At 43.6% G+C, this 16,212-nt stretch overlaps 1 protein-coding gene across 1 annotated transcript in view; it reads right to left on the reverse strand.

The window, feature by feature from the left end:
• The window catches only part of LOC139759825 (uncharacterized), a 155,291-nt gene that overhangs the window by 132,164 nt on the left and 6,915 nt on the right, over positions 1-16,212 (reverse strand). The window contains exon 2 of the mRNA XM_071682316.1: positions 11,421-11,624. The gene's annotated coding sequence lies outside the window, so the exon portion shown is untranslated. The remainder of the gene's footprint in view (positions 1-11,420; positions 11,625-16,212) is intronic.

The following is a 16,212-nucleotide window of genomic DNA, read 5'->3' on the forward strand; positions in this document are numbered from 1 at the left end:
TGATTTCTTCCCACCATACACACACACCTCGCATAGACTAACTGCTCATCTTGCTTATTCCCTTGTTGTTTTATCTCTCTCTGTGTAAACAATCTTATATCTATATACAGAGCTGGTACAAGGCATGACAATATATCACAAGATGGAAAAAAAATATTGGTTAAAGGAAAAACGGGTTTATGAGAAGCAAATAAAGCGCCTCACAAGGGGTCAGAAGACGTGCCATTATAGTAAACATGTTAGAAAATCACCTCAGAAAAGGATGATGAGGGTTCAAAATACACAACGAATGTTAGCGAGTCACAATCTCTGGTGCGCAACAGCCGCCGCCCAACGGCGTTCTGGATCACTATCTTCCGGCGTTGAAATCTCCCAACTCTCCCGCCCCCGTGCTCTCTCTCTCTCTCTCTCTCTCTCTCTCTCTCTCTCTCTCTCTCTCTCTCTCTCTCTCTCTCTCTCTCTCTCTCTCTCTCTCTATCTATCTATCTATCTATCTATCTATCTATTAATCTATTTATTTATCTATCTATCTCCACAGTTTCATATACCTTCACAGAGCCGCCCAGCGTTGAGGTGTGGGCCAGCAGCCCTCTCAGGTGGCCAGTGGTCTGAGACTGCGACACAGTAAACTCTTGCAGTAGTGAGAGCTTCCAGCATAGTTCTCTCGTCTACTGTTATAATTTTTATGAAGCTCTAATGTGATACAACAAACTCCAGCAGACTGCACTCCCTGCTGGTAAGAAACAACACGACTCTCTCTAATATGGCGAAGTAAACAACACAGTAAAGCCGCCACTGTCTTGATCTAGTGACACAGCACATCCTCCAGTGTCCTGACCTGACACATCACATCCTCCAGCAGACAAGCATCACTGGAGGACTTCTGCTCGTCTATCAGCTGATGGCTACCACCAAGACTGCAAGTACCCTCTACCCGTACCACAAAGGATAAACGAAAGAATACTTGATGTGGCAACTCATGCAATTTACAACATTTACAGATGTAGACCAGACAGAAAGGTCAAGAGGCATTATTTACAGATGTAAACCAGATAGAAAGATCAAGAGGCATTATTTGCAGATGTAGACCAGACAGAAAGATCAAGAGACATTATTTACAGATGTAGACCAGAGAGAAAGATCAAGAGGCATTATTTACAGATGTAGACCAGACAGAAAGATCAAGAGGCATTATTTACAGATGTAGACCAGACAGAAAGATCAAGAGGCATTATTTCTTCATTGAAAAAGATCTTTATCCTTATCGAAATACAGAGATTTCTACGCTTCTTTGGCGGAGTCTAAAGGGAAGAGCGTAGATGTGTTCGTTTGTACCTAAACCTTCACTACGGTTCATGATCTGTTCATAAGCCTGGCGTCAACCAGATGTAGAAGTGGTTTGTTTCTGTAATACCTTCCATCCCGTACAGGATCCAGCGAACGTACCCGACAAAAACTAACGTGCTCGAGGAGTGGGAAGTGACCAATCACAGACGGTTACAGGTGGCTCGTTACCCACTGGTAATAACAGGCAGGAGTTTCCTGTAACCTGCTGGGCCATCGGCAGGTCAGGTTGAGGATTACCGTCTTCATTACTTCAAGTACAAGGTCATGAGACCGACCTTGAGGACGCCAGACTCCCAACCCACACCGCACTCACTCAGTAAGAACAGGAAACAAATAACATATCATTAACAATAAATAGATAAAACAAGATAGATAAGTAGATTAGATAAACTTATGATTAATATGTATATTAGTAGATGCAGATAAAGGATAATCATATGTGAATGAATAGTGGAGAAACTCATGTGTGAATGGGAGAGAGAAAACCTCAGAAAAGTATGAAAATGAATGAGAATAAGAATAAGCGAAGACGAATAGGTCTAAGAAAAGTAAGGGAATGAAATAAAAAAAAAAAGCGAAGGGTCAACATTAAGGAAACAATGAGAAAATCGTACAAGGGGAAAAACCAACGACTGGAGAGAAAACTGAGAATGTAAGAAGAAAAAATGAGAAGTCATTAGCAAAACGATTCTAAAAGGTGAAAAAAAAAACTATACCTATATTAATGTGAAGAAACCGTATGACAGGAGGGAACTACATCACAACATGGTGGTAAGGTTGAGTCAAGCAGGTCTTACCCACTTTGACTAACTCGACGTCAGACGATGTGAATCTCTAAGGTGTTCGCTCGCCCGAACTGGCGTCAGTCAAGAGCCGCTAATTTTTTTTTTTTTTTTTTTATTAATCGACATTAAAGTGGCAGAAATCACGACCCAGCCGTTGGCCATCTTGAACGAAAGAAAAACTGAAGATCACGAGAATAAGAATGTGGAAATTATTTTCATCTCCTTAGATGTTTATATAACGACTTTTACAGGAGCGAGAAAGACGACAGAAGGAAGGGAATTCCACGGCTCCGCTGTTCGAGGAAAGACGGGGGTATCATAACAGTTGATCTTCGTATGGCTGGCCTTCAAACAGAAACTTTGAGCAGTAGCAGCCACAAGCTCTTGCCGCAAGTCCAGGCCGTAGTGGCTTGAACACAAGCAGACACCTCAGTGGCTAAAATGCGATCTGTAGAAGGGCACGGCAGCAGAATCATCGCGGACGGAAGATGGTCGAAAAGAGGACGAAGAAAGGTCTTTAATGGTGTGTGGTGGAGGAGATCCTTGTGTGAGGGGCACCACACTAGACAGAGCAAGAAGTGAGAGTTGCAGCAACAACTACTACTGTAGTGGAACGACCAGAAACGAGGCTAATTAGAGAATAGAAACAAAAAAAAAAAGTCAAAGGAATGAAATTGAGAAAGGAAATACTTTTGTTACACTCAGGCATGTGCTTTCTAGGTGTCGAGGCCCAGGACAAAAATATGTACTGAAGTCCTTTCCAGCACCAAGGAACCTCGTCTCTTAGGTCATTCCGCACAAGGTCATCAACTGTCAACCTTTACAGACCTGAGTCCACAGTTAAATCAAGACAAATTCGTTATTTTTCGCTCAGACGATTTTGACGAAGTCGTACCCTAAAGACCCCACTAAAAGTAACCTCTAAAGGTCACTAACTGTTATAAGTGACCATATGTTCAACTCTCGGGTTACCTTCTCCAACACCTCTTTAAGCCGTGACATGAAATACCACGATCTGTCGAGAGGATAAGTCAGCCTCACCTGCCAGGCGTCACCTATCGTAGCCGTGGTCCTCTCCCTTCCCCGTCTACCTTGGGAGAAATTAACAATCCTCACCTTTTCCTGTGTCAGGTATTTTTACAGCAACAGGTTTCTGAATATGAGAAATCACAGAAGAGGATTTTCTTTTTGTAATTTTTCTTATCACTTTAATACGGTTGATTATCTTCTGAGTATTTCTAGGAGTAGTCGAGGGCTTTCATGCCTCAAAGAGTCACAGCGGAACTTGATAAGGTCCAGGAAGCTTTCATTCGCCTCATTACCACTACACATGTTAGTGATGGTCCGTTGACGCACACACACACACACACACACACACACACACACACACACACACACACACACACACACACACACACACACACAAACCGTCAGTCAGCATTACAGAAACGAGATAATCTATGTATTTCACGACCGTGGACGAGCATATATATCCCTCAGTAGTGTTCACTGATATGCATATCAACACGAGGCGACAGCACATAGTGGAGACCCCAGGAGAAAAGGATTTCTTAACTCGCCTACCGTAACCAACCGCTACAGTTGATCAGATTGAGCAGCTGGTGGACACAGATCAAACAGATGGCGTCCCGCCACCAGGATCAGCTAACAAGTTTGGAGTGGGTTCAGGTTTCACTGTTAACCATACATCATGGATTCCGTACCAGCTTCGTGGAATATCGGGTTCCTGTACGTTTAGGATCACATACAGACAATCCTCGAGGTGTCCGGGGGAAAAGGGGAATTTCATCCAAGCTGCATCGTAGGACACCGATAATGTGTCGGTCACGAAGCTTGTGGCACGACGAACTTAGGTTATCACTCTCTACCCCCGTCAGGTGTCGCAGACTCCTTCTCTGTTAAAAATCAGTCATAACACTTTTCAGAGACTTTCACAATTAGAAAAATGAAACTACTCACTTGTTTGTGGATATGACAAACATCACCTGATTTTATCTAGGAAGGGTTGGTTATGTTCCAAAATAAACATTTTAGTCATAACCAGCAGAAGCGACGCGACCATCGTGCAACAACTTGCACTTGGAACGAGTCTGCTGGTGGTGTTGTTCCCAGTCTAGCCCTGGTAGTGTAGGACGTGTTGACTGCCACTCGCTAGCACAGAGCAACAAACATCTCACTACGTTTACTACCCTCCCACCTCGGCTGGTTTGATTTCCAGCATATTGTGAATCCTTCTGGTCGTCAGTGTATGATCGAGACATGGTTTACAACTATAATTTACACTTGCTTGATGTGGACCTGGGGCAGTATATTATTTCATGGAGCGTGTGTGCAGTTCTTAGCCATTTCTCAAAAAAAACTTCGCATGGTTTAGCGTCCGTACCACTGAACATCAAACCGGTTCACAGAAATAGTCCACCAACCTGTGGGCTCTATAATAGAGAGAATCGTGACATTAGACCAAACATTCACCACGACCATTACAAATAGGTATAATAGCGATTTACTAGCATACAACCGGAGGTGCAATTTCCAGTGTAAAAACACGCGACCTTTTCTAAGCCATATTTTCCCCACAGTGCGCCTCGCGATGAGAGTCATTCTGATAAACTGACAAAAAGGCATCAAAATTTCGATTTACTCACGGAGTCGATCGACTAGATTCATGTGAGTACACTGGCGTTGCATTAGACTCATGAACAGCCTTTGCTCTCTTGAACATTTGATCCAAGTTGGGGCAGCAAGACCTAAACACCAGTCTACCCATCACGTACACCACCGCCATGATCGTCGAGACTTCCCCACTGGCCAGACCACTTCCACTGTGTTTGTTAACAACATTTTTATGTTTATGCGTCCACGTCCAAGCGGCTGAACGAGCCGCAATTACCAGGGCGCGAGACGGTCGACAACCGTTTGAAGGATTGTGAATCGTCGATAAAGCATTACGAACACGCGCGCCGTCCGCAAGTTTGAGCAAGATGGGCGCACATTTCTTAGGGAGCACATCCTTGTGTACCTCCGCGTGGATACGGGAGATGACGTGTCCTTTATGCACCATCATATGTACACCATGTATCCCTATAACATTAAAACCTGCAGTAAAAAGCTGGGAAAAACTGGGAGTCTTCAAATAATAAGGAGTCGTAAAGATGAGCATCAAGCTATCGGGGTCACCAAACATCCAGTCTAGGAAGAGGGAGACGATCATTTTTTTGTCTTCATTAGTTTATAGCTACTGATAGTATCAAATAAATCCCTGTATATAAAGAAAAAACAATAAGGCTGACATCACAGCTTTTAACTGAGAGCAGAGTATTCTGCTCATTTTATGATAATTGGATGATTGGAAACCTTCGAAGTAAAAGTAAATTTCTTATAAGTTGATGAAGGCTGCAGGATAAATATCAGACCCTCCAAGAAGAGAACTATTTCTTCTGGCTGGTCAAGGTCGTGTTCGGTGGAACTTTCTGTTCGGACGATAAATTTGAGTTTAGAAATGACTTTTGTGTGGTCCTTGAACTTTCGCGGTCAGGTTTGGAAAGGTCGGATTTAGATACGTTTGGTAAGGTTAGCTCAGAAGTTAGGGGTTAATGCGTATAGAGATTTCGATGTCTATTTACACTGTCATTCCGATATCTCTTTACAGATATATTATTGGGAAATGTTTCGTACACGTGAAATAATGAAGAAATGCGAGATCCTGTAGAGCACTTCCGGACACGGGTCTGGCAACACAGCTCTGATGGTAGCCGCAGGAGCGGACACAGCCCCTTGGAAAGGGTTGGCATATTGCCTCACACGGACCCCAGGGAGGGAGGCTGAGGCCCACATGATAGAAAATTAAAGAATTTTATCTGTCGAACCCTCGAGCCCCGCGGCATTTCCCTCAAGAGATGCCCAACCTTTCGGTGGGCCTTCGTTACTGACAGGCTACCTCCAGCGATAACATCACAGATACCGTGATGTCCCACGTTCCCAGAGGTGTAGTGACGGTAAGGTCTTGTGATGCAGACTGCCTACATTACACAATCTGTTTTTGGGGAAGTTTAGGAAAAAGCTGAAATCAGGTAAATACAAACACATATGGTAGGTAACCTGGTGTGATAAGCCTTGATTATAGAAGGTATAACGGCAGCTGATGATCAAGAAATGAAGTGATTTTTCTAATCAGCTTATTTTCTTGTGTCTCTTTATGCTCCAGCTTTACCATTCTTGCCTACTGCTCCTTAGGTTACGCCGTTCTGGCTGCCCCACCCTCATCCAACGTGCGTTCGCGCTTCCTCCTCCGCCTCCTCCACCTTGGTATTCCCAGTGAGTGTGATTGGGGGGAGCTACCTCATGTGACCTTTCGTTGGTCTCTGACCTTCGCCTCCTGACCTTTTAGGTCCACATTCCAAGTCCTTTTGTTCTCCTTGCTACTGTCATCAACATCATCTACTCTGGTTTCTCCAAGATTCCATATTTCATAAATATTCTTTTTATTTCCCGACTGTTCTTGTCCATTCTGTATTCAGCTTGCCGACCGAGTTCCGTCTTGTATGCTTCATCTGATTCATTGATCTTCTCGTTTCCTTGCCACCATCTCCCTGTCTCTCTTTTTCCTTCATAATGCTGGGTATCATCTGTTCTCTTCTTTTCCCCTAAATAACTCATTCCTGTGTTCTTTCAAGGATATCTTGCTCCAAGCAGTGGTTATTTTGCTGTCTAGTCGACACCTGTGCCAGTACTTGTAAGCTTGCGAATCAATGTTTTACTTTATTTCCTCAGTGTTACTGGAGCTATCGGAGAATTCTATGGAAGAGAAGCTTTTTGCAAACATCGAGGGTACTTCAAATGTCAACTCGAGCGAAAAGATCAAAACTAAATGCAAAAATCCATCACCATCTTGACGTTGGGTAAAGGTTTGGGTTAAGACAGTGAAACATGTCACCCTTACCCGACCCCAGCCATGGTGCTCTGCTCCTTAACCCAAGATTAGAAACTTCAGCGACACCAAGAGGTAGGAAGCGCACAGGAAAATATGGTCGAAAAGAAAGACGACGACAAAATTATGTTCGACTCGTACAAGCGGACGAGGTGGCAAAATAACCTCCACGTATTTGACATTTTCCCCTGTTTTGTATATGATGGAGATGCTATTTTTCGCCTGGGTTTTGTTGCATAATTCTACTGTATGGTGTATCGTTCGTTGCTTTTAATTGTTTCACCTGAAGATTCTCTCCTACCTTCTGGTATCTCCAGCCCTTGTCTTGTGCTTCATATCACACCAACCTCTGCGAGTTTTCTTGTTCATTCTATAATCTTGTTCTCTAATGTTCATGATTTTTGATTTCCTACTCTTCCTCTGTTGAAACGGTTATCTGTACCTGCGGGTTTCCACTTCCTTGTTTCCCTTTATTCCAGCTTCTCTTATACCTAATTTTCATTTGTTGCATTTCTTTGTCATTATTCCGGTCTTAAAACACTTATTTTAACAGTGAAGTCGGGAAAACACGAACGATGGCCTCACTTGCTCACATCCACTCTCTCACTTATTGCTCCTTGGAGAGAAGGACAAGTCACCCAGTGCCATCGTGATTTAGTGAGGGTTGGATGCCTGCTGCCAGGACTAACACAAAAGCCATTCAGTGGTTATCATCCAGAAACTTCGGTCTGATCGATGAATTAGTTATACGAAATCCTTGACCGGCCGCTGGCATAAGAGCTGCCCTTGGACTACTACTGCTGGCCTCCTTCAAGCTGCCAGCCATACATTATTTTTTACTTGCTAGTAAAATATCCGACACCTTACGAAACGGTTCCTATCAAAACAACGTTTACAGTGAACTAATGATTACAAAAAACTTTGAATGTATGAGCACAAATAAAAAACAATTAAACGACATAATACTTCCTGGAGAAATATTACAAGCTGTATAATAAATTCCTTATGATCACATACAGGATACATGAAGGGAGATATTACTCTCATACATATTCAGTATAGAAGAAAATAAACCGAACAACATCAGAATTTGTCAAAATAATCTAATTATTGCTTAATAAACAGACTGATTTAAGTGACGTAAAATACTGATTAGAAAACTTAATTTGCAACGATAGCGGGAAGCCTAGCTCTCGAGAGCCGGGCGGGGCCGAGGAAATCAGCGGGACGTGTAGTGCTAAATAAAGCTAGGCTTGGCCGGTTCCACGTTCACCTTGCTGCTGCAGGGCATCCACGCCCTTTCCTTATGGTTCAGAACATTATACCGAAGCAAGTGTATACATATATTTCTTTTCATACCAATTCGCCGTTTCCCGCGTTCGTAAGTTAGCGCCACGGACTCAGGAGCACTTACCTCATTCCTGTACTTCCACTTTCTATGTCAGTTATAATGAACCGAAACCAGAGCCCCCATTCCACAGCCAATTCCCATAAACCTTTCTCTGCCCGCTTCATATGATTCGGTTCAGCCCACTGACGACACGTAGCCTCTTGTATGCCACATCGCTCCAGTTTATTCCAACCCGTGTACGCTTTACATCTTCCTAAAAGTGACGACACGTAGCCTCTTGTATGCCATATCGCTCCAGTTTATTCCAACCCGTGTACGCTTTACATCTTCCTAATATAAACTTTATCGTACAGAACCTGAAAATTTTGTACATATGACCTTCCCAGCCTGTCTGGAAATACCTAAGGTTTGCGTTGGTTGAAGTCCTCTCTCTGGACTGTACTCTACGGAGATGGTGGACCTTTTTTCATTCGCAGGAACCCCCAGGTTCTTTATAATCCGGCAGGACTCAACCCGGACACTTTCTGAGGACTGTTCACTCTATCTGCGTCATCAAAGCGGTTTAAAAACTTTAAGGTCATCCTTTACTCCTCGATCTTCCTTGGTGAGCAAATCTAAGGCCGTTAGCCTCACCCTGTGAATCTGTATTATTAGTTCTGGTAATATCTGTTATCCCCTCTGCTTCTCTAGAAATTAAGGGTCAATACAACAGGGTCGAAACCCGTAGTTGCCTACCTTCTCTGTCACTGCTCTGTGCCTTTTGAAGTATGGCGACAGAACCTCAGAAGCATATTTTAGTTTTGACATAATGCAGGATACGAAACGCTTTCCGTATATTTCCTTATCTGTCTATTTGAATGCTGTTCTAATATTCGTCAGCACCTTCTCACCATTACTGTTCTCTTACAGTAGGACTCTGTAAGGAACGACGTCGACTCCCAGTGCTCTCACAAGATTCCTGCAGCTTATTTACTTCTAGATAATAATTGCAACACATCCTTCCTTCACTGTGTCCCATCCTCTTTACATTTATTCGGGATGGATATCATCAATTATGTATATAAACAACTTTGCAGTTTGTCGAAGTCCCCTTATAAAATAATGCAGTCCTCTTGAATGTAACATATCTGCAAACATGTCCATGTAGGAGTCTAATCCTTCTACAAGACATCCATCTAGATGAAGAAGAGCAATGACTACAGAAATGAATCCTGGGTATGTGTGTTTGTGTGCAGAGGGAGGCAAGTTACGGGAAGAAAGTATCAGCCACGAGAGAGACAGGAAGCAGAATAAATGCAGCAGGTAGGAGGGATTCAGCTGCTAGGATGGAAGCAGCAGGCAAAAGGGATGCAGCAAGGCAAGAGAGGGGGGTTGGTGGCAGCAGACAAGAGGAAGGCAGAAGACAGGAGGAAGGCAGCAGACAAAAGGAACGCAGCAGACAGGAGGGAGGCAGCAGACGACCTTGAGAATAACGGTTCAGATGCCCCAGTGACCTCAAGTAAGGACCCTCCCCCTGCCTGAAACCCACCCATCCCCTCCCAGGCTCGCCAGACGGGAAACACCCCCACCCCCACCCCCGCCTTCACGAATCCTTACCTCGTTTTATGTCTTTCCCTCCAGTTTACTTATCTCCTCCTCCTTCTCCTCCAGTACACATTACCGTTAACCCACCTCCTCTACAGTCACGGTAGCTCCCCTTCCTCCCGGACATGTCCCCAGGTTGGCCCGCGGGCGTTAGCCGTCTGGAGCTTGTGATGAAACCGAGTTGCTCTTCTTGGTATAAAACTGGTTCCTCCTTTGTCTTGTATCTCATGTTGTCAATTATTTACAGTTTCTCTCTCATGTTCTGGAATATCCGCATAGTTTCAAGTAACCAAAATTAAGTATCCGAAAGTTATTTCTAAGCGATGTCATGTACAAAGTTTAAGCTTACCTTTATGGACGAGCAAAGAAATAAGAACGAGAACTCCCCAGATTGGCAACGCTGCATAAGGACGCTCTGAGCCTGACTACAAAGAGGTATTTCCCGGTCTTATTGTGTTACTAGTTTTTTTAACGTCCTGCCACGACACTTAGTGTATGTGGGACACTGTGTCGTCATCCTCTACGTCTGTTTGTCTGTAAGTGGAGACAACCTGCCCATATGATAGATAACTCTTGAACTGTTCCTGACAAACTTCCTACTTGCACAATAGGTAATCAAGGTTCAAGTGATCAAGTGATCGAGTATATTCTGGGGAATGTAACATCAAAAATTCTACTAACAGTCAAGATTCATTTTTTGAACAAGTGTCATAACTCAGGAGTGCTGAGTGATTGGAAGTTGAAATTCTTGTTATATATGACGGGCACAGTCAACCATGGTAGGATGTCTAATTGATAACGTTAGCTTTTTTTCCCTTGGCTCTATAGTTAACTTGTGGCAGGACATTAGGCAACGCAAGTACCGCCTCTTGTCGACTGCCTCCACTAACGGTAAAAAATATTCTTTTCTCGGAAGGATGATGAACAGCAAGTCCGAGGTAAGATATAACGACTGAAGGGCTTCCCCCACAACCCTACTCCTCCCTCCTGCTCCACACTCACTATCCCACAAAAAGTTTGACTGAAGTGGCAGTTCCTGTTCTAGGTGCATCTGTTATCGAAATATTTCTTAGTGGCAGAAGACGAGATCTAAATTGTCACATGGACTGCATGGGCACCGCCCACAACCCTAAGTGATACATCACCAGACTGCCCTAAGTGAGCGAGAAAGACAGAAACGGACATATATGTAGACAGAAGGTTGTCCACAGCTTAATCTATCTTGACCCTTAAAATCACGAGCAATGCACAACACTCCAGAGCCCGTGGAGAATAATGTATGAGTGTCGTTTGGTCAGAACACACTACTGTCATGGGGTCATCTCACAGTAGGAGTGAGATGAGCAAGGAAAACTGTCCTCACCGGCTGTTGATACCGGTCTGGAGGACAACTACTGGTATGTACCTTTCAACACCGGTGTTCCTCGGTTCACTTGAGTCATGGCTGGACATCGAGGCTGGAATACTGATGATATCCGGATACCGGAATATACCCGGGTGATGAAATAGGATACTTAAGTGCAGCCGGATACAGGGACACAGCTGGATTTCTTTTCTTTTCTGTGTCAAGGCTTCAGGTCACGGTAAGAAGTCCTCACTCTGGCCAGGCCTATAATGAAACATAAAAAGAGCTGAGAAGGTAAACAAGTATGAAGAGAGTAGTCGAAGAGTTGCAGCAGAATTGAAAAAAAAAAATGCCCTTTCAGAAAGAGAAGATCATAGTTTAGAGGTGAAGGGAAACACCAGACATCACAGTGGTCTACTATTAAGCTGCTAGTGGACACACAATAATCATGGGACACGGCTGCTTGCCGAGTATTATGTGGTCTAGCAAATGCAGGGGCACACAAGCACCCACTTCTGGAAAGCAGAAACGGACGTGATGTCGAGAAACGTTAAACGGAAACAACATTGCGACATAAGACAAGTGGGTCAAGGCCTGACGTCAGTCAGAGTTGGAAAACTGTAGAACTCGGACTGTTGTAGACTGTGTCAGGTATGTTGAGCTAAGAACCTCCCAGATGTAAGAGGAAAACTTCATACAAGGACGAATCAAACCTTAGCTTACTCGGAACAAATGTTTGTAGAGTTTCTGCCAACCGAACAGGACTTCTAGTTTCTTAAGGATGGGCTGAGCGATTTCTATAATATGGGGTTTTCAAGTTAGATTAAATGTTACGCTAATACTAGGCATGTGTATTGTGTTGAACGGTGAACTTATAAAGACATCGGAGGAGGTGGTAAAGCTGTGAGAAATTTCAGAATGAGAAATAAATGGAAATTAGGTTTCATATAAGCTTTACACTTGACTAGATTCCGTCTGCCTTGCTGGATATCTTGTCCCCGGCTGCATTTAATGCGACAAGACGTAGATCGAGCAAGAGAAGCTGGAAAGTATTTGAATAAAGTTGAGGAATGCGATGTCGAGATGTCAGCTTATGAGAGCGTTTTGGTGTTTGTTGGAGTAATGATACTGTTGATGACGAGCGCAGGAGACAGGTAAAGAATAGGGAGAGGATGTTACATAAGCATTTCCGTAAACAAACACCAAATAGGAAGCTAGATATGAGAGAGGAAAGCCAAAAGGAAAGAGTTCAGAGACAAGACCCCGATGTCACATAGTTCGAAGCTTATCTGCACATGTATGCATATATGCAGATTAATCACGAAAGAACACGTGATGCAGGAATATACTGGCGTCTGCAAGCAAGTATATATATTGTTTAAACGTGAGGTATTCAAGGTGAACTTAATATCGTAAGGACAAGTTTGTCTGTGTATGTTCGTGTCTGACTGTTCTACGGCTACACAGACCACAGTCTCAATTTCTCATCATATATCCTCTGCATCCCATCCAGCGCCCCACGCTGTGCAGGAGTAGCACACATCATCATAACCTTTGCCATCTCTCACGAGGGAAACATGATTAAGGTCCATGACTGGCAACTGTTACGGCAGGCGGAACAATTAAAGTGTTTGTATCCTAGTCATTAAACAGATCACTATAGCTCTAAGAAAATTATATGAATAGAGAATGCGCAGCTTCTACCATTTGTCTTAACACAATTTTTTATGTAGAATAAGTATAGCTTAATATTTTTATGAAATAACATTTGAGGAGCATATCCTCCCGACTACTATGGCAATGTAGCAAATCACCACACTTATGTTCTTTTTAGTAGGTTGGTGTATGAGCTGACATATAGTAATTCAGGTTAAGTACAACATTTAAAATTCACCACTGCACACCCTGAACAAAACTCCATCTCTTTCATCTCATAAATACGAAGCGGAATTAAGCCACTAGTCCAGAGGGTGAACTCAGATTACCTTTCCACAACTTAGCAACTCATCTACAAGTTTAAGTAGAGGTTAACGGATGCCATAGCCACGTAGTTAATCCTAACACACAAGTAGATTTATAAACAGCTTTAACTACGTTCTCACCTGGAGAAGAATTCTAATTTGTAGTTGATGTGATGATGCCTTTCACCACCAGAGACAGGGTATTTACGCCCCGCTGTTTTTATGTTGATATTTTGAGCACTGGGGTTGAATTATAAACATCTATGTATGTCCCAGCGTGATTTCGATCATAAGATTTGATATCTTTATAAAAAGAAAGTTAATGCTAGTGAAACAAGATAACCCAAGTGTTATCACATTGAATGTTAGCGAGATATCGTTAAAAACAGAGGACTTAGCCTTTGAGGGAATGTCCTCACTTGGCTCCCTTCTCTGTTCCTTCTTTTGGAAAATCAAAACCGAGAGGGGAGGATCTCCAACCCCCTCGCTCTCTCCCCTTTTAGTCGCCTTCTACGACATGCAGGGAATACGTGGGAAGTATTCTTTCTCCGCTATCCCTGGGGATAGGGGAGAATATATATGACAATTTGACGATCATAAAAGTCCCTAATAATTCTATGACAGGTAACTCGTACTTTAGTAGGAGTTCAGATGATTTAATCAGACTTTACAGTACACAGCATGTTTCACGGAGATAATCCGCCTCAGGTGTAAACAATTCATAAAGTTTCAAATTCCAGCACCAGCACAAAGGCTTGTGAATCCTGTCAACGCCATGCCAGTCAGTTTCTACTGTTTAACCGCTTACAACTTTGCAACCATCTAAACCTCCACACCCAATCAAAAGTGTTCCCAGAATTCTGCCGGACCTCCCTCATGCCCTACCATTCTATACACTCTCTTACTCATTCTTTTCTCAACTATGTCCAATTTCCTCCTATCACCTCCCACATTTACCAGCCTGCTTCATTCTGACGTTATATCTTTTACAGATTGTTTTTTTGAGTCCCTCTGACGGCTCAGTCAAAACTGTGGTACCTTCTGTAGACGTCGTCCTCAACTTCCGCTCACGCAAAGCTTTTTCAAGCGTACACCTGCAGTGAGGCTGCATGGCAAGGTCTCCCGAGTTCACAGCTTCCTCTGTAACATACGACGTTCCCACAGGGACATTACACACCCCATTACCCCCAGCCTGACCCTAAACCACTCGTTCACCTCTGCACCAATAGATACACTGTTGATAGGAGCTTCTTCCAACACACGCGCAGTCGTCGCCCCTACTGAAGGAACGGCCAGCTACGGGAAGTGCTCACCAGCCTCATGAGCACGACGGTATGGTCCTTGAGCACGATGGTACGAGCTGTGAGTATGATGGCATGGGTAGTGATTTTTAGGAGGTCAAATACCAATGCCATAACACCAAAGAGTCGTACCGTCGTGCTCAAGGACCGTGCTGTCCTTACCGCGTGCTTAAAGAACATGCCATCGTGCTCAAGGACCGTACCTTCGTGCTCAAGAAACCTACCACTGTGTTCAGGGAATATAGACTGATAGGATTACTGGATGTTTGAGGACAATATGTGGTGTGAGGTGGTTTGATCGAGTAAGTAATGAAAGGGTGAGAGAGATGTGTGGTAATAAAAAGAGTGTGGTTGAGAGAGCAGAAAAGGGTGTATTGAAATGGTTTGGTCACATGGAGAGAAGAGTGAGGAAAGATTGACAAATAGGATATATGTGTCAGAGGTGAAGGGAACGAGAAGTGGGAGACCAAAATCGGAGGTGGAAGGATGGAGTGAAAAAGATTTTGAGTGATCGGGGCCTATACATACAGGAGGGTGAAAGGTGTGCAAGGAATAAATTGGAATGATGTGGTATACCGGTGTGGATGTGCTGTCAATGGATTGAACCAGGGAATGTGAAACGTCTGGTGTAAACCATAGAAAGTATTGTGGGGCCAGGATGTGGAAAGATAGCTGTGCTTTCATTGCATTACACATGACAGCTGGAGACTGAGTGTGAATGAATGTGGCCTTTGTTGTCTTTTCCATGCGTTACCTCGCGCGGGGGGAGGGGTGTGCCCATTTTCATGTGTGACGGGGTGGCGACGTAAATGGATGAAGGCAGCAAGTATGGATATGTACATGTGTATATATGTATATGTCTGTGTATGTATATATATATTTTTTTTTTTTTTTATACTTTGTCGCTGTCTCCCGCGTTTGCGAGGTAGCGCAAGGAAACAGACGAAAGAAATGGCCCAACCCCCCCCCCCCCCATACACATGTACATACACACGTCCACACACGCAAATATACATACCTACACAGCTTTCCATGGTTTACCCCAGACGCTTCACATGCCTTGCTTCAATCCACTGACAGCACGTCAACCCCTGTATACCACATGACTCCAATTCACTCTATTTCTTGCCCTCCTTTCACCCTCCTGCATGTTCAGGCCCCGATCACACAAAATCTTTTTCACTCCATCTTTCCACCTCCAATTTGGTCTCCCTCTTCTCCTCGTTCCCTCCACCTCCGACACATATATCCTCTTGGTCAATCTCTCCTCACTCATTCTCTCCATGTGCCCAAACCATTTCAAAACACCCTCTTCTGCTCTCTCAACCACGCTCTTTTTATTTCCACACATCTCTCTTACCCTTACGTTACTTACTCGATCAAACCACCTCACACCACACATTGTCCTCAAACATGAGATGTTTGAGGTATATATATATGTATACGCCAAAATGTATAGGTATGTATATGTGCGTGTGTGGGTATTTATGTATATACATGTGTATGTCAGTGGGTTGGGCCATTCTTTTGTCTGTTTCCTTGTGCTACCTCGCTAACGTGGGATAATTACTGGAGATGTTCCGAAAATTA

This window comes from Panulirus ornatus, chromosome 34 (assembly GCF_036320965.1).
Source record: "Panulirus ornatus isolate Po-2019 chromosome 34, ASM3632096v1, whole genome shotgun sequence".
NCBI classification, from domain to species: domain Eukaryota; kingdom Metazoa; phylum Arthropoda; class Malacostraca; order Decapoda; family Palinuridae; genus Panulirus; species Panulirus ornatus.